The sequence below is a fragment of the Lathyrus oleraceus genome, chromosome 5 (genome assembly GCF_024323335.1).
Source record: "Lathyrus oleraceus cultivar Zhongwan6 chromosome 5, CAAS_Psat_ZW6_1.0, whole genome shotgun sequence".
NCBI classification, from domain to species: Eukaryota; Viridiplantae; Streptophyta; class Magnoliopsida; order Fabales; family Fabaceae; genus Lathyrus; species Lathyrus oleraceus.
This window is the reverse complement of record NC_066583.1, coordinates 398,042,662-398,066,530: the sequence shown is the minus strand read 5'-3', so window position 1 is coordinate 398,066,530 and position 23,869 is coordinate 398,042,662. Positions and strand designations below refer to the sequence as shown.

Genomic DNA, 23,869 nt, shown 5'->3' with positions numbered 1-23,869 from the left:
CTCTTGTTATTATATTGTATTATTATTGGTAGTTATTACCATTTAGTTTAGTCATTACTATATTATATTAAGGAAAATCATAAAAAGAAAACATCGTGATGATCTATCATAATTTCCATTATAATTCAAATCCCAATTTCCTAATTCAATACACGGTTTCTACGAAAGAGAGACATATTTTCTTTCCAAAACAAATCAAAATCAACATTCAAACCTTTCCCAAAATAAAAAAAGGAAGAAAATCATTTCCTTTAAACTGACAACATCAAAGCCTTAAATTTGAAGATTTCCAAACAGTAACTATAAAAAGAAAGAGAAATTTTAGAGAAAAGGACACCAACATCAGTCATATATATCAACAACTAAAAAAAATCATAGAAGCGTAAATAGAAAAGCGAAACCGCAAACCAACGAATTGGATCGAACTACCGTCGTGCGTATAACCGCTTTCTCCAGAATCGTCTGACGACTGCCGCAGACCGTCGACGACACCAGCAGATTTTCCACACCACATTTGCCTTTGTCGCTGTTGGAATTCGCCTCCAATTGTCGTTGTCGGTAAATCCTCTACTTTGAGTTTCTTTTCTTCTTGTGATTTAATTTGTATTCATGTTTTAATTGTTGCTTGAGATTTGGTTGAAATTTAGAGAGAATGAACTATATTAAGGGGAGAAGATCATTGTTGTTGTTGATTTGTTCGGTGGATTACATATTGGTTACTTTCTTGTTCTTCGGTTTCTTATCCTAAAACATGTTCTTCTATGAGAAGAAAATAAATGGGTATTACTAATGACCACTCTATTTTATTTTTAATTCATGTTTTTTAATGGGTATACTAGTGTTCATGTAAAACAAATGGGGGCGCCCCCTACCTCAATTACTGCTATTTATTTTTATTTTACCATCTTATTCATTTTTATTATTTTCACTCAAATTAAGTTGTATAATTTTTTTCCTTTCTAGAATTATGCTTTGGGATTTAAGCTCTTGGATTTGCACCCTCTTTTGTTAATATAAAATATAACAATTGATCGATTTATTATTATGGGAGTTTATTTTTTTCTAATATAATTGTTTTGTTAATTATAGTTAAATTAGTTTTAATTTGGTCATTTTTTATAATTATATTAGTTATTAATTAGATAAGTTAAGTTATTTTTGTAAGTAATACAAAAAATATATAATTAGGTTCCACTTAATTTATTATTTAATTTATTTTTATTAAAAATGCCATCCTTATTAAGTTATAAAAATATAAATTATTTATTATTTATTTAAAATTCTAAAATTTAACGATACGTCTAATTCATGAGAATGATAAAAATGTCATTTTCTTTAAGATCCAAACCTTATAATAAATATTAAAATAACAAGAATACAAAACATATCCTTTTTATTTTTATTAGGTTATTAGATTAATTTATTTTATTAGGGTATCTAACTCACTTAATTAAAATAAAATAAAATAAAAACTTTTTATAGTTAATATTGAAAATCCTTAAGAGACAAATAATTACTTAATGATTTAAAATACTTAATTAAAATAAATGTTATTTATAAATTCATTTTTTAAAAAAATCCTCTTCAATTTTTCCTCAAATATCACGTTCAGCAAATGTGTATATATACATTAGTCTACTATCTATATTTTATGATAAAAATATTATAATATTTTTAATAAACAATAATTAAAATAACAAAGATAAAAATACAAAAGTATGTATTTGGTTCGGGTTAAGATAGTTAGTTTAATTAAATTTAATTTTTGGGATGATTATGGGATACAACTATAAAGTTTTAAAGGGTTAAATCAGGGATAAAATCAGGATAAAGAATTATGTATAATGAGATATGGTATAAAAAAATGTGGGATAATTTTGGGATATAAATTTGGAATAAAGAATGTGGGATAATTTTGGGATAGAAATATGGGATAATTTTGGGATATAATAAAGAATGTGGGATAATTTTGGGATAGAAATTTGGAATACAAAATGTGGAATAATTTTGGGATAGAAATTTGAAATACCAAATGTGAGATAATTAGGAGATAAATTTGGGATAAAAAACTTGGTTATGGGATAGAAATTTGGGATAAAAAAAATTATGGATATTTTATGGGATAATCATGGGATAACTTTGGGATAATATGGGATACAATTCTATGACAAATTCTAAGGGTTTTAAAGGGATAAAAATTGGGGTACGGAATATATTATCTAAGGGATACATTATTTATTTTCTTAAATAAACTAGATGTTATATTTTTGAATTAAATAAATTGGGATAAAATTGATCTCAACACACTTCAAATTATAAGTTCTCTACCCTTAGGTATTGAGGCATTTTAAAAATCAATCATTTCTCCGCCCCTGATGCGTGAGAGTTTTCAAGGGATAAAAACGACAAAACAAACAATTATTTTCTAGAAGAACTACGGTACTCTGATCCCTCGCCTAATGCGAAGGTACGTAGGCATAGAGTTGTAAACTCTAGCGAGTACAATTATGAAAAATATTTTTGGGTCCCTCGTCCAGTTAATAATAAAACATTTTTATATCTAAATATAACAAATAATTAAATAATTAATGTATATCAAGCAAGCACTTTAGAAACACACACTAGCCCTAGAATTGTAGGAGGATCCCATTGAGTACAATGGAGGTAAGGGGTGCCTAACACCTTCCCCTTTCTTAACCGACTCCCGAACCTAGTCTCTTACTCTTAACTATTAGGTTTTATCATTATTTCCCTGTTCCTTAGGAACGAATAAAGGATGGTGGCGACTCTGTCATTTTTCCAGCCGCAACACTACCCATTTGGTCAGATCTTTTCAACTCTAAACTTTTAATATTGTACATAGGATAGTCTCTTCATCTTCTCCCATTTCTTTAATTTCAAAATCTCTCCCTCCATTTTTTAAAATCTTCTTTGTGTGAACTACTTTTGTTCTAAACTTTGACCACTTTGCAAAAAAAAGATAGAAACTTTGATCTTATGCCATTGCATTTTCAAACTTCTTTTCTTAAATCAAGCTTGTAAATAAATTTAACAATACTTGACCTAAACTTTCAAAAAGTCAAAAATAAATAACTCATTCAAACCATTTGTAGGCCTTTGTGCCTTTCAAACTTAAATTTTGTTAAAAAGCAATGCATCCACTTTGAAATTTGTATCACGAACTACGAGGTTTTGATCCCTCATTTTTATGTTGGTACGTAGGCACAAGACCGAAGGTCTTGTCAAACATAAAAACATAATTAATGAATTCTCTTCTCATCTCCCCATTCTATTTGTTTGTAAACATCACTTTATACCAAGTACATATGCACACAAAAAGGGCTCCCTAGGAGTACCTAGGACACTTTGGGTGCTAACACCTTCCCTCTGTGTAACCAACCCCCTTACCTGTAATCTTTGACATTTTATTAGTTTTTATTTGAAAACTTCTTACTTTTTGGGTTTTGTTCGTACTTTTTCCCTTTTCCTTTGGAAATAATAAAAGCCCGGTGGCGACTCTTGTTATTTGATCTCTAGCTTATCCATAGCTTGATGATCATGAATTTCCCACTACAGTTTGCAATCAAAATATCCAAATACCACCATCACAATGGAACCAATATACAACAGATATATCAATATAATAATAAAGATAATAGAAGCAATAAATAAAGAAAAACCACACAATTAAACAAACAAAGGCACACAAACGTCCTAACTAGGCTTGACTCACTTAGGGAAACCAACTGTCCCCAGCAGAGTCGCCATCTGTCGTACCTTGAAAAAAAGGAGAACACGATCTAGCGAAGCGTAATCGCACGCTTGCAATGATGGACTGAACATAGTCGCCATCAAACTTTATTTATTCCTAAAAGGAAAGGGGGGATATCGATAAAACCCAAGAAAGAATGACAATGATTATGGTCGTCGCAACCAAATCAGGGTTCGAGAGTCGATTACGCAAGGGGAAGGTATTAGCACCCCTCACGTCCGTTGTACTCAACGGGGACCGTTAGGTTAGTTATGCGCATTAGTGTTAGTTTGAAATGTTAGGCTTTCTCAAGTTATTAGGTGGGAAATAAAGAGTAGAAGAGAGAATAATGTTTTTGGATTTTCAATGAAGGAGACTAAACCTAAGTTTTTTATTAACGGACCTGACAAAATTTACGAATCCTACTCCTACGTATCTCTGGGTGAAATAGAGAACTCAAGGCTTACGTAGTTCTGGGTAGACAATATTTATTTGTTGGTCTATTTTAGCGAAAGCTACTTTGTGTTAATCGACGAAAACATTGTTGGACTACCCAAAACAAGTGGAGAAGGGGACGTTTGCATCACGACCGAATGGATTTACAAATCAACATTCAGGGGCAACGTCGCAAGCTTACTCACACGTTCAAGTGGACGAAACATTGCTTTGCATGTCTTGAAACAAAATACCTTTCGTTTGAGAAAGGGTTTAAGGGTCAATCGCACGGCGGCGAGAAAAAAAGTTTGATTGGTTTGGATGTGTTTTGAGTAATGGCGAGAGCTTGGATGGGCGAGATATCCATCTCGAATCCTAGTCTCAGGAGTGTGATACCATGTTCCATTTCCATCTTATTTACAGAAGTGTTTAATAAGAATTAAGTGTTTTTGAATTTGATTGAGAAAGGGTTTGAAGAAACCACATTGATAATCTTGAATGATGGCGAGAGCTAAGATGAGCGAGATATCCATCTCGAATCTTAGTCTTAGGAGTGTGTGGTATCCGCCACGTTCCATTTCCATCTTTATTGAAAAGTGTTAAATAGGAATTAAGTATTTTTGAGTTTTATTGTGAAAATAGCTTGACGTTGGATCAAGCATTTGATGAGCGATTGAGAAAGATTTGAATAACATGGGTTGAAAGAAGTGGAATAGATAGAAATAGATGGATAGAAATGGATGGATATGTTTATTGAGAAAATACTCGATGTTGGATCGAGTCATTATTTTGATCTTTTTGAAAATAAATTCATTTTATTCTTATGTTAGTAAGTAGCTAAACAGTCAAGCAAATAAATAAATAAAACGGTAAAATTATTACATATTATGGGAGTGGGGATACATTTTGTCGAATGGGGATTCAAAATAATGAAATAATTAAATCGGGCCTAACCAACAATCAATGCAATGTATGAGTGTAGGTGTAAGTGAACCGTCTCATTGTAAGAAAGCCCAAGAGTAAGCTATGTGAGGTTGATAGCGATGCTTAAAAGCAATCGACTTATAAAGGTATTTGAAACATGAGATTTATTGAATCAAGAATTGTTTGATCTTAGCGGTTTAAAGAGGTTTTGAATAGATGATGAAATTGAATGAAACCAAACTTGTGTTATTAAGGGATGATGAAACTGTGAACGTGAAATAAAACCAAACCGTTTTTTGATTAACAAAATTGATGGAAATTCCATTAAGTTGTCTAATTATGGTAATTAAAATTAATTATCAAAATTATTCGATTAAAAATTAATATAATCAAATATTTGAGTTAATTAAAATCAGTTAACAAAATTATCCAATTTAATCCAATCTTTAACAAGTGACAATGTTATAATAAAAATTTGAATTGAATCGGCCAATGTATGTTCATAAACCGGTTTGTTCATAACGACAATGGAGTTGAAATGTCGTATGCAAAGGTCATAACACGGTGAAAACTTCCATTAATTTATCGGGATTTTAGTGGCGTAACGACATGAAGAAATGAGTCGAGTCCACATATCTAAAATCTGAATTTCACACAATGAAAGAAAACGAAACATTTGCGAAGCTATATTATTGGAAAGTTCACAAGCAAGTTACAACCTAACGGAGATGATGTAAACCAAAGAAAAGAGGTAAATGTATCCATTATGTAATAGACCACCCAAAATATAAAGTTGTTTCTCAACAAATCTATCAACAAGCCTCGTCCTATTTTACACCAACAAACTTAAAATAGAATTCTATTCAACAACTTAATTTTCCCATCAAAAAAATTAAAAAAGGGCCGGTGGATTTTAAAAGAAAAGAGAAAATAAATCCAAGGCCATCTGAACTTGGAACTGAGATTCAAACATAACATAAAAAAATCCATGTAAGTAGCAATTTGCAAGTGAGAAAACGAACCCATGATGAAATTATTAAAATAAAATCCTTAACATAAAGAAAAACCCAAAGGTCGCCACAAATACCAAAACAAACAAAACACTAGACATTGCAAATCTGGTATCCTTAAACTCACATGTCTTGGTTAAAATATAAACGAAATAACAACATCATAGTAACTTACAAAAAGTTATATGAAGGCTAGTGAACTGATATATGGAACCAAAACCGTAGGAGCTCGACATTGGAAACCGACATAACCATGTTTCATTAATGTATCGAAAAAAAAAGAGTGGCGGTATAACGACACATGACCGGTGTCAAAGACCACGACTTAATCCGACTTGCAACATAAAACATAACAATGATAGTAAAACAAAAGCAATACTGATATATCAGATAGGGACATGAATTAGTATAATAAAACATAAATGAACCTGCTGCTAATTTGAAAAAAACAACACAAAATGAAAACAGAAGCTAGATCCAACACTCAAACCGTCAAGAACAATCAACAAAAAATTGAATCGAGATAGAAAAACTCAGATCATAAAGTAATGGAAAAATGAAATTCGTAAACGCTATTATTGTTGCCGGAGAGAAAATGAACCGATGTGGCTAGGATGAAAGTTACTGAGTTCAACCGGAAATTTGTAGTTGAGAAGATGCGTTCACCCAAACGATCCGCCCCGTCTCCTAAAACTTTGTCTTCTTGGAATGTACTTTACGGCTTACTGTTACTCCTCCTGCACTACGGAAGATGGAATTTCGACGAAGTGGTCGTTGACCCCGGTGAACCAGGGTGGTTGAAGGAGGTGTGTGGTGGATGGGAGAGTTGAAAGGGTCGCGAATATTTCCGTCCCGGCGAGATAACGCCTTTGTCGTTGTTTCCCGATGAGATTGTGGTGGTCGGTAGCGATGTGGCGAATCACGGTAAGTCGGAGGAAGAAAAATGTAGCTTAAAGATGACGGTTATGTGGTGTTTGAAGATGGAGGGCGTTAGGTTGGGTTTTATCAGCGAGAAGGGTGCGGCGGTCGTCGAAAGAAAGGAAGGAGAGAGTGATGGATCTCTCCGTCTTGTTTTTTTTTCTTTTTTCTCCTTTTCTCAAGCTGGCCCTTAAAAGCAGAAAGATAATCTCTTTCTTTAAGTCCAGAAACGAAAAAAAGAACTTCCACTCTCTCACAGGAGGACCAATCCTTTAATTTAGTGGGGAGTCTCCTTTTTGCAACATGGTGGAGAGAAATCAAAAAGCAAAGATCCCTCCACTATGCATTAGTTGTCACGCCTTTACTGAGGGAGAGGATTGTCTCTTGGGTACATGTGGCCATGTGTCCCTTTCCAAGCGAATAAAAAAAAAGATATGTTGGGGATCCTATGCTGATATTTATTTGGTTCTTTTTCTTCTCTTTTTAGTAAATATCATCATATAAATGCTAAATAAATAAAAATAAATAATAAAACTTATTAAAAAAAACTAGCCCAAATCCAAACTAAATAGTAGAAAAATCTAATTAATTAATTTGGATATTTGGACAAAGAAACAAAAATAAAAATGACTGATTACGAATAAAAGTCGGGCAAAAATTTGCTCGAAAAATCAAATCGGATGCACTAAATCGATCAACATGAAATATACTTATTGAAAAAATACAGTGTTTCTTTTAATTTTGAAATAAATTTTGATCGGTTAAAAGGCTCAGGCGGGTCAAAAAGTGACCGAAAACTTAGCCGAAAAATAAATCGAGCATACCAGATTAAATTACGTGAAACGTAGATTGATAAAACCGATCTTTGCAAGCTTGATTTGGAAATTTTTTGTCCATTGATTTGACGGACCCCTGTCAATTTATTCAACCGATTTGGCTGTAGATTCAAAAAAGAATCATTTCGGCTGATACTCTAGGTACTATGCGGTATGGTATGTATGGTATGCTATGTAGAGAGGCAATAACTATGATGAATGTATTGAATCAGCGATTCAGGGTCAAAATCGGGGTGTGACAGAAGCCAAGTAAGGGAGGGGCTCCCACTCCTGTCAGGTGCTACAAGTGTGGTATCTTAAGATATCGTGCTAATGAATGTCAGTGTTCTCAGACAAAGTGTTTCAAATGTGGGAAGACGGGACATAAAGTTGTTAATTGTAAGAGTAATGAGATAACTTGCTATAATTGTGGAGAGTAGGGACGTACCAATACTAATTGTTAAAAGCCAAAGCATGTCCAGTCTGGATGGAGAGTCTTTGCATTGCCTGGTTCAAAGACCAACCAGGAAGGATGATTAATTTGAGGTACTTGTTTCATTATTAACCATCCATTGAATGATGTTGTTGATTTAGAAGACTGGGAGTCAGAAAAGGGAGTAAATACCCTAACCAACCAATTATTTAAGTGGGGGAGAGTCGTAACACCCCATTTTTAGTAAATTATTTCATTTTAATTTAGTTATAATTTTGTATATTTCTTTAATTATCATGTGTGGGTAATAAATAAATGTGGTTGAGAGTGAGGGTGTATGCCCTTATGGTAGGGTGTGGAGAGTAATTAGAGGAAGAGAGAATAATTAGAATTATTTTATTAGAGAGAAAAGAAAATAGAAGTTGTAGAGATATTGAGGGCAAGGTAGGGATTAGAGAGAAAATTAAGGGTGAAGTAGGAGCATCCTAATTAAGAGATTAGGTTTTTAGTATAAAAGAGAATTTTGAGAAGAGAGAGGTTACAATACATGTTTTTAGAGAAAAGTGAAAAGAGACCTAGGGCTTAGGGGAGGAAAAGTCAAGGATCGATCAAGAATTTTCTACAATTACAAGGTAAGGGGGGAGAATAACCTTAAATAAAGGGTATATGCATGAGGGGTACATTTGATATGCTCAAGGCCAAAAAAAAATTCTTCAAAGATAGAAAGGAAATCATACCTTCTTGAAAGTGTATCCACCATAATATTGGTCTAACTTTTCTTGTGCTTGATCAAATATGTAAATTGTTCAAGAAATTCAATCCACTTAGCATGCATATTATTCATGTTACCTTAACACTTTAAATGCTTCAAATACTCAAGGTCACTATAAATGACAAATTCTTTAGGCAATAGGTAGTTTTGCTAAGTTTTCAAGGTTCTCATCAAGGCATACAATTCCTTACCATAAATGGAGTAATTAAGGGAGGCACATTTCAGTTCCTAACTAAAATAAGAAATTGGATGACCTTACATCAAAACAACCCTAATTCCAACATTAGAAGCATAACACTCAATTTCAAAAGATTTTTAAAATTTGGGTAGTGCATAAATTGGTGTTTTCGTGGGTTTTTCTTTAAGGGATTCAAAAAAAAAAATATGTGTCTAATCCCATTTAAAACCAACACATTTTTTTAAAATTTCATTAAGAGGTGCTGCCAAGGTACTAAAGTCATTCACAAACCTTATATAAAAACTATCTAAATCATGAAAGCTCCTTACCTCACATACACTTTTAGGTTATGGCCATTCTTGAATTTCTTTCCCCTTATCTTCATCAACGTGAATTCCTTTAGAGCTCACCATAAAACCTAATATGGTGACAATAAACTTCTTGTCTTCGTACTTCTAAAATAACCCTTAGACGATGACAATGATCTTCTAAATTGTTGCTATAAATTAAGATGTCATAAAAACACGCAACAACATATTTTCCCAAAATTTATCTCCAAACATGGTTCATTAATCGCATAAACGTGATTGGTGCATTGGTTAAGGCAAATGGCATGATCATCCACTGATATAAACCATATTTTGTTTTAATAGTTGTTTTCTATTTATCACACTCCCTAATTTTTATTCGATGGTAGCCACTTTTAAATCAATTTTCAAAAATAGGCATGCGCCAATAATTCATCAAAAAAATCATCTAACCTAGGGATAAGATGCATTTATTTAATGGTGATGTTGTTCATAGCCTTACAAATAATGCATATTCTCCAACTACCATCATTTTTTATGACTAAAATAATCGGAACAACATAAGGACTTATGTTTTTTCTTACCCATCCTTTACTTGCCAACTCGGATACTTTCTTTGTGTCTCTTGAGTTTGTTTAAGGTTTCTCTATAAGTTAGTCTATTAGGAAAATATGTTTTAGGAGTTAAGTCAATATGATGATCTATTCCTCTTATAGGTGGTAACCCAGTTGGAGATCCCTAGGAAACAAATCCTAAGATTCATGCAAAAGAGAATCAACACAACTTGGAAAATATTGTATGTTATGAGTGTTAGCAAGAAAAGTCGCCTCTTTACAATAAAGAAAATATAGGGGCTAAATAGTAGCAATGGAATTTTTTATCTCTTTTTTTTTCATGAAACTCTCTTTATTTTATTCTTTATTTCATTCTTTTTTGTGTCAATATTTCTTTTTCTCTTTATTTTTTTGCTTTATTTTTATTTACTTTTGTTTTATTTTTGTTTTACTTATTTTTTTCTCTCATTTTCTTTTGATCTTAAATCACCACACTAGGGCTCAATGGTGCAAGAACAACCTTTCTAAAATGATGATCAAATGGATATTTGTTGGAGTATCTATAAGGCCCTAATTTTGACTCTAAGATCCCTCATGTGATTCCATCATAAGCATTAGCATTGGGATCATACCTTGGCATCCTCCTTACCCCTTTTTCATTGGGTTTGTTTTGGGAAAGATCACCAAGCACTTTGTGATTGTATCATACTTTTATTTTATCATTTCACAAACTAAAATACCAAAAATATGCCTTTTCATTTACCTAACTCGTTTGTAGGAAGGGCATGATCCCATTTGTTCATCAAGTTCACATCTAGGGTTTGAGACCCTCATGAACAAAGAGCACAACGAAGAATTGATCCAAGAATGGTTATGAGTATCATATATGAGTCCCAATGATTACTACATGTTATATTGATCAAGTTTTCCTCAAGAGTTTGAGGGTGATTTGCCTTGGAAACCCTAGTTTGACTGGGTATCTTGAGTAACTTCTCCAACAAGCTATCCCAAAAATTGATAAAATTTATCAAGGGATACTTCAAAATTCATCATCTTATGCATATATTATTTACCATGAGCCAAGAAAGTCAAGAGAATTGGAAGTTAGCAAGTTGGTTGATGGTGTTTGGCCAGATGAATTCATCTGATCAAAACTGGGTCTCCCTAGACTCTATCTCCTACACTTTTCACCATATGAAAATGATTCCAACAAAAAACTTACTCTAAATGACATTCCAAACAACTTTCATGTTGAGACCTAGAGATAGTTTTGCATGGAAAATCATTTTCTATGTTGAAACATTATAGTTCATTTTGTCTAAACCCTAATTTGAAAGTCAACTTTCCAAAGCCATAACTTGCTCAATTTTTATGAGATCAAATATTTCCAAGTTGCGAAATAAATTTCAGTGTGTCTACTTAAACTTTGATGTTTTGAGTGGGAGCTAATTAAACTTTTTTGAGTATGTGATATGACGTTACATTATAGGTCACTTTTGACCTATACCATTGATCAAGTGATTTTTCCAAACTTCAAAAATGCACAACTCTATCATTTAGAATCCAGATGACATGAAATTGGTGACCATTTTGAAGGTTGTTTATATATCTACAACTTTGGTTAAGACACTTTTCTCATTTGAAGCTCATATAAAACGTTAAGCAAGGTGGAACATTGAGACATATGGCTTGACACTTAGAAAAAATTTGATATGTCAAAAATTTCCAAACTTCCACCTCAAATTTATTCAAGTTACAAACTCCAAATGGAAAAGTGTTGAACATGAAAGTTATTCCTCTTGATCTCACCTTTCTAAAGAGCTCAAATTCATTCATTTTGGACAAGGAATGCATAGGCTGCGCATGGCATGAACATGGTGTCATCACTTGGCAAGGATCAAACATCAAATCAAAATGTACACTTGCCTTACAATCCAAGCTGAATTCAGATCATCTCACACTCATTTGTGGACTTAAGGAAATGATTTTATGGGCCTATGCGCGCCCATGCACCCATGCATCATCAATGACCAAATTTGGAAAGTGAATTCAAGTGTGCAAAAAGAAATGGTTTCAGCTATAAATAGAGCCTCATATGCTCAGCATTTCAGACATTCGCACCAACTTTGATTCCCCAACTCTAACCCTCACATTGCAAAGGATAAACCTGAGAAATTCATTTGAATTTGAGTTTGAATTTCCACTATTTTGAAATTCAAATCTCCAGGAATCCACGGGCTTTCGATCATTCAATCCTTATTCTGCAAGCATTTGGAGTGAGATCAAGCACGAGCAAGAGCAAGATCAGTTAAACCCAGACTTCCATTGAAGGTATTTTCCAAAAATTTTGATCTCTTCGATTCTCTCAAATTCTTGCACAATTCTATTGATTCTTTGGTTGTCTGAAGTCCTACCAATGTAGGCAAGAAGATTGAGTTGCTTAGAGGCAAAACTGAAGCAACTCAGTTCATGTACCTCAAATTTCAACTCCATGTATCTCTCAATATACTTGGAGTTAGAGTGAATTGAGGCCAGATTCGAACTTAGTGCCATTTTTACTTTGAAATCATGTCCTTGTTTTTAATTTTGGTGATGATTGAAGGTGGACCAGTCCAGTGAGGTTCACAGGAGAAGAAGACTGGAGCTACAGCTCCGGCCATGCGCTGGCATGTCTCACAGCCACATGATCCGCTTGATTTGTTTTAATCTGGAGCGTGCATTTGAATTACCAATGTTATGGCGAGCTGACTAATGTCCATCGTGGATAGCGCGTACTCCACCACTTTATCTGTCACCTCAGTTAATGAGGGAGATCAAGTGGTCCACATTTTTTCTGATATTTTAATTTTCATTTTTCTTGCATTATTTTCAATAATTCATATTAAATTCAATATTGATCCAAAAAATATGGGACTTTCACCAAAAAAAATCAAATATTTTTCTATTTCATATTCTGAATTAAAATTATTTTTGGATCATTATTAATATTTTTCATGAATTAATTGATTTTGCATTTTTTTTTAATTATTTAAAAATACTTTTAAATATCCAAAAATTATGAAAATATTTCTCCAAGGTCCTTTGACCTTTTTTGACCTATGATAAATCTCATGACCATTTCTTTGGTGTTTTGATAAGATATTAGAAATTGGACAAACCATATTTAATTTAAATGCACTATTTTAGTATTTTAATTTGAATAAATGCCAAATAAATTTGTTGACCAATTGTGATGGCTTGTTTATGTTTGAATCTTGTTGTTGGGCCTTGGTCAAGGTTGACTTGACTTTGTCAAATTAATATCATTGGATTTAAAGGATTGATGGAATGTACATTCCATCTCCCAAAATGAATGGATGATATTAATTTGGTAAAAGTCCTCCTTTAACCAATTTGTGTTTTGATCCATTCCCCTCCCACTTCATCTTATTCCCTTTCTTTATGCATTCATTCCATTTGGCCTATGATATCTAATAATCCTAAGGCTAGTTGATTTAAAAATTGACATGAGTATGGATGAGATTAGGCTACACCTTTTGCATATTCCTTTTGTGTGTGGTATATTTCATGAGCATAGTCCATTATACTATGTCTCTAACATGCATTAACACCAAAATTTTATTACCCGGCCTCAAATAGTTGAGACTTCTACATAAGTCCAATTATGATTGCTTAACATAGCGTTAAATTTGTGACATAAAAGGCATAAGCATTCTAGTTAGTGAGATTGTAAGTCTCCCCTCTTTCATGGTATTATGCGGAAACTTGGCCTTCTTTCCTTCCTTTGGAAGATGTTTTGGTACAAGGATTCATGCTTGTGATAAGTGGGTTGAGTGTTCTCCAAAGAATGTCTTAAAATGAACAGAAAAAGCAAAACAATACTAACTTCTAACCTATTAACTACTAACTTTTAATTTCAAGCATTTACTTTAATGCAATTTAATTTTAGCACTTTATTCCATTTTGCCATTGTTCATATCATTCTAATTGTTTATGTTAATGCAAATTTCACTTTGTCCATTTGGACCATATTGTGTGATATATTTTGTTTGTGTATACTTTGCTTGTTTGTATGGTCTTTGACCATTATTGTACATAATAACAATAAAAACCCTAAAAGACTTTTGTGTGGATTGTTGGCTTGATCTTGGAGAAATGGACTTAGAATCTAGGCAACCTTCCTATGCTAAAGGACTTGGCCAATGACAACTTGTTTATAAACCAAGTGCTTGCAATTTGAAACTTCATCTGATACATCATTCAAGATCCTTTTAAGTTCATCTGCAACATGATCATTGTGAAGCTGTTATTTTAAACCTGTGACTCGTGAAATTCATCTGTTACATGGGCTACTTTGAGGAAGATCATGGAATGGATAAGCTTGGATGTGGCCATCTTTATTTGATCCCTTGCTCTTCAAGATAATATAATTGTGCATTTGTGTGTTGCTTGATTCTAAAAGTCCAAGGGAATTCTGGGTTTCTATTGACATTTTTGTCTATTGGATTGCTACCCATTTGGTCATATCTTTTCAACTCTAAAGTTTTAATTTTGTACATAGGATAGTCTCTTCATCTTCTCTCCATTTCTTTAATTTCAAAATATCTCCCTCCATTTTTCAAAAATCTTTTTTGTGTGAACTACTTTTGTTCTAAACTTTGACCACTTTGCAAAAAAAATAGAAACTTTGGCCATATGCCATTGCATTTTCAAACTTCTTTTCTTAAATCAAACTTGTAAATAGACTTAACTATACTTGACTTAAACTTTCAAAAAGCCAAAAAGAACTAACTCATTCAAACCATTTTTAGGCCTTTGTGCCTTTCAAACTTAATTTTTGTTAAACACAATGCATCCACTTTGAAATTTGTATCGCGAACTACGAGGTTTTGATCCCTCATTTTTATGTTGGTACGTAGGCACAAGTCTGAAGGTCTTGTCAAACACAAAAATATAATTAATGAATTCTTTTCTCATCCCCCCCCCCCCCCCATTCTATTTGTTTGTAAACATCATTTTATACCAAGTACATATGCACACAAAAAGGGCTACCTAGGAGTACCTAGGATACTTTGGGTGCTAACACCTTCCCTCTTTGTAACCAACCCCCTTACCTGTAATCTCTGACAATTTATTAGTTTTGATTTGAAAACTTCTTACTTTTAGGTTTTGTTCGTACTTTTTCCCTTTTCCCTTGGAAATAATAAAAGCACGGTGGCGACTCTTGTTATTTGATCTTTAGTTTCTCCATAGCTTGATGATCATGAATTTACCGCTACTGAAATTAAGTGGCGACTCTGATGGGGAAATAGTCTCCAGTGGGTTTAGCATACTTTTTGTGTGTGTATATTTGTATATATGTGATGTTTGTATATATGTATGTGTGATATGATCTGCTTGTTGTGCTTGGTGATCTCTGAGTTGTGAGATAAGTTCTAACCCGAACTTGAGTGCAATTAAGATAGGAGGATGGTATAGTCATGTTCGACTTGTGTGGAGTAGTCTTTAACAAGTTGGCTTGAGACCCATCTTCTAAGTGGAGACTCCTTTGGATATGGAAATGTCACACAAGTATTTGTGGTTAGGCATTACTATTTCTAATTGGGTCCGAGAAGTTGAGGACCTTAGAACATTTACCCCCTCTTGGCCTATTTAGGATGTAGTGCGGAAACTGTTCAAGTGTAGACTTGATAGCAGTTGTTATGCGATACTACACTCATACGAGTTTCTCTTCAGAATATTATGGGTCGATGAGTCAGTCATCTTAACCTGTAATATTTGATAGATGGAATTAAGACTCTGAGAACTTTTTAGAACATGATCTATAGGTTTTTATCCTTGGTTCACTCCTTTGAGATGGTTCTTACCCAGACTCCATGCTCGTGACTTACAACAAACCCTTGATTCTTGGTTGATCCAATCAAGTCTTGTCAATATCAATGGAACTTGGGTGTTGATAAGGTATAAACCATAATCCACCAAAATGGATGATAGATCTTAACAAAGACTTGATTCATCCCTTGACCTTTGTTTGCCTTGTGTGTGATCCCTTATTTGTGATTGTTGTATTCATGCATTCATGCGCATCATAACATTCATCACACGAAAATTTCAAGGAACTAAGGTATCATTTGCAAATATTTTCACACCATGGATTATGGACGAAGGAACACTATGAAGTACAGTTTCAGATGTCCCGACTTGAAAGAGTTTAGGAAGCTAGCATCTTTTGTATTAGATCCCTTGGACTTCAAACAACGTCATGGGAAGCTTTTGTCCATCTTGTCTGCTGATGTGGGTGAAGGACTTTTGAGTGTACAGGTGCAATTCTATGATCCTCTCTACCATTATTTCACTTTTCCAAATTTTCATCTTGTGCCTACCTTGGAGGAGGATTCTCATCTTTTTGGGATACCTATTTCTAGTAGAGTACCTTTTAATGGATTGGAGGAGAGTCCTCGATCTAGTATTATTGTTGAAGCTCTTCACTTGAAGAAGTCTGAGATAGAGGCTCATTGGGTGAAGAAAGGAGGGTTATTTGGGTTGCCATCTGATTTCCTCATCAAGGAAGCTACTACCTTTGCTCAAGCTGGTAGTGTGGATGCTTTTGAAGCTATCTTTGTGTTGCTCATCTATGGATTAGCTTTGTTCCCTAACATTGATGGTTTTGTTGATGTTAACGCCATTAGACTTTTCTTGATTGGGAATCTTGTGCCTACTTTGTTGGGCGATATGTATTTATCTTTGCATATAAGGAATTCTAAGGGTGGTGGAACGACTGTCTGTTGCATTCCTCTTCTGTACAAGTGGTTTATTTCGCACTTGCCTCAGACCCCTGCTTTTGTGGAGAAAAAATAATGTCTAAGGTGGTCTCAGAGACTTATGTCTCTCACTAATGATGATATAGTTTGGTATGATCCTTCTTTGAGCAGTTTGGAGATTATTGATTGTTGTGGTGAATTCTCTAATGTGCCTCTCATTGGTACATAAGGAGGAATTAACTACAATCCTGCTTTGGCTCGTCGTCAACTTGGGTTCCCCTTGAGAGACAAACCTAATAACATGTTGGTAGAAGGTCTTTTCTATCAAGAGGGTAAAGCTCCCCAACATTTGAAGCAAAAGATTGTGCATGCTTGGCATAATGTACATAGGAAAGGAAGATCCGAGCTTGGCCCACGCAATTGTGTGGCTTTGGAAGCTTACACTCTTTGGGTGAAGAAGAGAGATATGGAGTTGAAGATGCCTAATCCTTACGAAAGACCTATGTCTATGGTTGTGGTTGGGCCATTAAGTCTCCCTAACTAAGATGTAGAGGAGTTGGAAGACGCACTCATCAAGATGAAGCAAGAGAAGGATATGTGGGAAGAGCGTTTCCATGCTTTGAGCAAGAAGCATGAAGAGTTGCAGTTGGATTCTAAGGACAAAGATGCACTTATTGAGCTACTTGAAGATCGAGTGATGAAGAGACAGAGAGAGCCAGAGGTTTCATCTTCTAGCATGCCTCAGCCTTCCGTTGCTTGGAAGAAGATTGTTGACCAACTTGTCCTTGAGAAGACTCAGATGAAGGCTTCTTTTGAGACCGAGATCCGTCGCATTCGAAGGAAGTACGCGCCTTCAACCAGATCTTCTGACATTGTTGTTAGGGACCCTTAGGATGACTAGTCTCCTTTTCTCTTGTATCTTTTTATTTTGGTTTCTGATATTGTACTCAGTGTAATCCTTCCAATTCATATAAATAAAAATATATTTTTGGTCATATCAAATTGTTGCAATTGCCATTTAAATATTATATATTCGTAAATGATATAGTAAGTTCCTTGAAAATAAAAATAATCAAGCATTGCATTTCACGCATCATTTGCATAAGCAAGTTTTCGCCAGATGTCTGATTGGTGTTTCTACTGTGCTTTAGCCAAGCTGACTCACCGGTACAATACCCGAGCCAATCATCTGAAAATCATGGAACATTTGGAGCAAGAGAACAGAGAGCTGAAGGACGAGATCGCTCGCCTGACTGCCATGATGGAGTCAGTTCTTGCTGCTCAGAATCAAGTTTCTCCAACACCTGCAACTCCTCCCGCGAGGACTGTTACTTCAGAGTTGACTACCTCTACCATGCCTGCTGCTACCGCCCATTTCGCGCAGAATATGCCTGCCAGATTCCCGTGGGGAATGCCGCCCAACTTTGTGCCCGAAGGCTTTGCGCCTACATTTTCTTCCATGTCGGCATCTAGCCTGGTCATGTTCGTGCCACCTCCTGTTGTGCACTTTTTGCCTCACGTAGAGGATACCATCTATCATTCTGAGCCGTTAGAGGGTCCGGATGTTTATGAGAAGTGTGACGAGATGAAAGATCAGTTTCTTGAGTTGTGCAAGGAATTGAAGACGCTAAGAGGTAAAGATTTGTTTGGAAAGAGTGCTACTGAGTTGTGCTTAGTGCCCAACGTCAAGATCCCGGTGAAGTTCAAAGTGCCTAACTTTGAAAAGTATAAGGGGAACTCTTGTCCGCTCAGTCATCTTGTGATGTATGCCCGCAAGATGTCTACTCAGACCGACAATGATCAATTGCTTATTCACTACTTCCAAGATAGTCTGACTGGTGCTACACTCTGTTGGTATGGAGGGAGTTGGCTGCCCAGATCACTCCTCCTTTGGAGGAGATAAAAATGACAAAAATCTTCTTGAAAACTCTGAGTTCTTTTTATTATGAACGCATGATTGCTAGTTCACCCAGTGATTTTACCGATATGGTAAACATGGGGATGAGACTTGAGGAAGGAGTCCGTGAGGGACGTTTGTCAAGAGATGAGGCGTCAACAAGCAAGAGATATGGTAGTAACTTTAGAAAGAAGAAGGATAGTGAGACCAACGCAATAATCAGTGGGAGGCAGAGGAGGCCTCTGATCAAAAGGAATCCACCACCCCGTCAACATCATCATCATCAAGCAACACCAATTCAACAACAACAACAACAACATCAACGTCAACAACAACAACCGCAACAAAGAACGAACATCTACAACAACAACAATACCAACAACAATCATCATCAACAGAACTTTGAGAGGAAGAAGGTCTCTTTTGACCCGATTCCTATGTCGTATGCAGAGCTGTATCCCTCGCTAGTCCTTAAGAACTTAATTCAACTGAGGAACCCACCGCAGATCCCATAACCACTTCCCTGGTGGTATAAACCTGAGCTCCGTTGTGCTTTTCATCAAGGAGCACCTAGACATGATATTGAAAACTGCTATCCATTGAAGTACGAGGTTCAAAAGCTTATGAAGAGTGGTATGGTGTCCTCTGAGGACCGCGCGTCGAATGTGAAAGCAAACCCTTTGCCCGCTCATGGGAACTCTTCAGTGAATATGGTGGACGGTTGTCCTGGAGAATTCAAGGTTTATGATGTCCGGTTTATCCAAAGATCCTTGGTGCAAATGTATAAGGATATCTGTATGGTGAGTGACTGTGAACATGACCATGATGGTTGTGTTGTTTGTAGTGTGAACCCAAGAGGATGTGTTGTAGTGAAAAGGGACATCTAACGTCTGATGGATGAAGGCATGATCCAAATTGTTCAATCTCGTCATGTAGATGACGACGTCAATGTCATAATGCCCGTTTTCAAACAACAAGAGCAGTTGGTAATTCAATATGACAGCAGCAACAATAAGAATGTCAGTCAAAGATCAGTATCATCGTTGGTAATACGGTTAGCGGGCCCAGTCCTATATTCATCTGATAAGGTTGTACCCTACAAGTACAATTCTACAATGATAAAGAATGATTAAGAGGTCCCGTTACCTAAGACTAGTTCAGTAGTGAGCATTGTTGATGTTACGAAGGTGACCCGCAGTGGTTGAGTGTTTGGGCCGGTGTTCCCAGAAAACAAAGAAGAAAGGATTGTTGGTAAGAAGATGGAGGTGCCTAATGTAGATCCGGTTGGTTGTTCAAAAGATAAGTTTGGTGAATCCAGCAAATTAAAAGCCAATGATGATGATGAGGTACTCCGATTGATAAAGAGGAGCGAGTTTAATGTGGTTGAGCAGCTGCTCCAAACCCCCTCAAAAATCTCAGTGTTGTCTCTACTGATGAATTCTGAAGCGCACAGAGAAGCACTACAGAGACTTCTTGAGCAAGCATACATAGAGCATGATGTTACTGTGGATCAGTTTGATCACATCATGGCTAACATCACTTCATGCAATAATCTGAGCTTCTGCGATGAAGAACTCCCTGAGGAGGGAAGAAATCATAATATGGCCTTGCATATTTCAATGAACTGTAAGGAAGATGCTTTGTCAAACGTGCTTGTTGACACCGGATCGTCGCTGAATATGCTTCCGAAGTCCACTTTGTCAAAACTATCTTACCAAGGAGTGCCTATGAGGTATAGCAGTGTAATCGTCAAAGCCTTTGATAGTTCACGCAAGACAGTAATTGGTGAAGTGGACCTTCCAGTCAAGATAGGTCCGAGTGATTTTCAAATTACTTTTCAAGTAATGGATATCCACCCCGCCTACAATTGTTTATTGGGAAGGCCATGGATTCATAAGGCAGGGGCTGTTACCTCCACTCTGCATCAGAAATTGAAATTTGTGAAGAATGGCAAGCTTGTGATTGTTGGAGGAGAGAAGGCGTTGTTGGTTAGCCACCTGTCATCTTTCTCTTATGTTGAAGCTGAGGATGAGGTTGGAACTCCATTCCAAGCCTTATCTATTTCTACTGAGAAGAGAGTTGGGGCACCTATGTCCTTGTTGAAAGATGCTCAGAAGATTGTTGAAGAAGGTACTGTTGATCAGTGGGGGCGCATGGTAGAGGTCTCCAACAAAAAGGGCGGAACCGGTTTGGGGTTCCAGAAAGGCTCATCAATTGCAAGACCTGAAGATATGCAACTCAGCTTCCGTAGCGGAGGGTTCATTCATGGAAATGAACAACACTTAGTTGTTTGTGCTAGAGGATAGTGAAGAGGAAGACTGCACCAACTTTGTAACGCATGGAAAGACATGCAACAATTGGACTGCTGTTGATATTCCTGTTATTTTGCATCGATCTAAGTAATTGCTTTTATATTTTAAAATCCTTCTCCTATGCCTAAGGGAGAAGTGAACATTGTTTGGGCATTTTAAATTGATCATTAATAAAATTAATTCTATTTATCCACATCTTTGATGTTTGTTTTTACTTTTATCTTATTTCTAAAAATGGTAATCACAAAAAACATAAATAAACAATATAATTGCCCATCTGCATAATATTTGGTCACAAATTCACTTCTCTAAAATCAAAATATCAAATCATTATGCAGGTTGCTTCCTAACCCCATTGAATACAATGATCCTTCTCCTTCTCCAAATTTTGAATTCCCTGTGTTTGAGGCTAAGGAGGAAAGTGATGTAGAAGTGAGTGATGAATTGACTCGTCTTCTTGAGCAAGATGAAAGGATTATTCAGTCGGTTGAAAGAGCAGATTGAGCTAGTCAACTTGGGTTCCGAAGATGATGTGAAGAAAGTCAAGATTTGGTCTCGACTGTGTCCAGATGTCAAAAAGGGGTTGATTGATCTTCTTCGAGAGTATTCAGATGTGTTTGCTTGGTCTTATCAAGACATGCCTGTTTGGATTCTGAGATTGTGGAGCATAGATTGCCGTTGAAGCCAAAATGCCTGCCAGTCAAGCAAAAGTTGAGAAGAACACATCCTAATATGGCTGTGAAGATCGAAGAGGAAGTGCAAAAGCAGATTGATGTCGGTTTCCTTATGACCGCTGAGTATCCGCAATGGGTGGCCAATATTGTGCCTGTGCCGAAGAAAGATGGAAAAGTCCGCATGTGTGTCGACTATAGAGATTTGAATAAAGCTAGTCTGGAAGATGATTTCCCTCTGCCACACATTGATATGTTGGTAGACAATACTGCTAAATTCAAAGTCTTTTCGTTTATGAATGGATTTTTCGGATATAATAAGATCAAGATGGCAGCCGAGGATATGGAGAATACCATATTCATTACACCCTAGGGAACATTCTGTTATAAAGTGATGTCTTTCGGTCTAAAGAATGTTGGTGCAACTTATCAGAGAGCAATGACTACTCTTTTTCATGATATGATGCATAAAGAGATTGGAGTTTATGTCAATGACATGATTGCTAAATCAATTGATGAATAGGAACATGTTAAGCATTTGTTGAAGTTATTCCAGCATTTGAGGAAGTATAAACTCCACTTAAATCCCAGTAAGTATACTTTTGGTGTTCGTTCTAGTAAGTTGTTGGGCTTTATTGTCAGCGAGAAGGGTATTGAAATTGATCCTGCCAAGGTCAAAGTAATACGAGAGATGCCTACGCCTAAAACTGAGAAGAAAGTTAGAGGTTTTCTCAGCCGCTTGATTTATATTCAAGCTTCTTCGAAAAGATCAGTCTTGTGATTGGACCGAAGATTTCCAGAAAGCTTTTGACAGTATCAAGGAATATTTGGTTGAACCTACGATTTTGTCTCCGTCTGTTGAAGGAAGACCATTGATCATGTATTTGACTGTACTCAAAGATAGTATGGGTTGTGTTCTTGGTCAGCAAGATGAGACTGGAAAGAAAGAACTTGCAATTTACTACCTCAGTAAGAAGTTCACCGACTGTGAGACTCGGTATTCGATGCTTGAGAAGACTTGTTGCATACTGGCTTGGGCTGCTAAGCGTCTGCGTCAGTATATGTTGAACCATACCACTTGGGATCCAATCAAGTATATATTTGAGAAGCATGCTTTAACTGGGAAGATTACCCGTTGGCAGATGTTGTAGTCAGAGTATGATATTGAATACCGATCTCAGAAAGCGATCAAAGGTAGTATCTTGGCTGACCATTTGGCTCACCAACCAATTGAAGATTATCTTCCAGTGCAGTATGATTTTCCCGATGAAGAGAATTTGTATTTGAAAATAAAAGATTGTGATGAACCATTGCTTGAAGAAGGGCCAGAACCTGGTTCCCGTTGGGGCATGGTATTTGATGGAGCTGTTAATCAATATGGAAATGGCATTAGGGAAATGATTATTACTCCTCAAGGCTCACATCTAGCATTTACAGCTAGATTGACTTTCAAGTGTACAAACAATATGGCAGAATATGAAGCTTGCATTATGGGGCTTGAAGAGGCCATGAATCTCAGAATCAAGTATTTAGATGTCTTTAGAGATTCCGATTTGGTTGTGAATCAAATCAAAGGTGAATGGGAGACAAATCAACCCGGTTTAGTACCATATAGAGATTATGCCAGGAGGATTTCAACTTTCTTTACAAAGGTTAAGTTCCATCACATCCCTCGAGATGAAAACCGGATGACAGATGCTTTTGCAACGTTGGCGTCAATGATTGTAGTGAAGTATTGGAATAAAGTTCCCAATTTATCTGTGATGCATCTTGATAGGCCAGTTCATGTGTTTGCTGAGATTAAAGACGAGAAGCCATGGTATTACGACATCAAATGTTTCCTCCAAAGTCAGATTTTACCCGCCTGGGGCATCTTTTAAAGATAAGAAGACTTTGAAAAGATTAGCCGGTAATTTCTACTTAAATGGTGATATACTATACAAGAGAAACTTCGACATGGTTTTTCTCAGATGTGTGGATAGACACGAAGCAGACTTATTGATGACTGAAGTGCATGAAGGTTCCTTTAGTACTCATTCCAATGGACATGCTATGGAGAAGAAGATATTGCGAGAAGGTTACTATTGGCTGACAATGGAATCTGCCTGTTGTAAATTTGTGAAGAAGTGC

The 23,869-nt window shown here is 35.8% G+C and overlaps 1 long non-coding RNA gene across 1 annotated transcript; it reads left to right on the top strand.

The window, feature by feature from the left end:
• Positions 1-201: 201 nt before the first annotated feature.
• On the top strand, positions 202-790 carry LOC127080522 (uncharacterized). The gene is made up of 2 exons (XR_007788026.1): positions 202-558; positions 648-790. It is a non-coding gene; the product is annotated as an uncharacterized LOC127080522 (long non-coding RNA).
• The last annotated feature ends 23,079 nt before the right edge of the window (positions 791-23,869 follow it).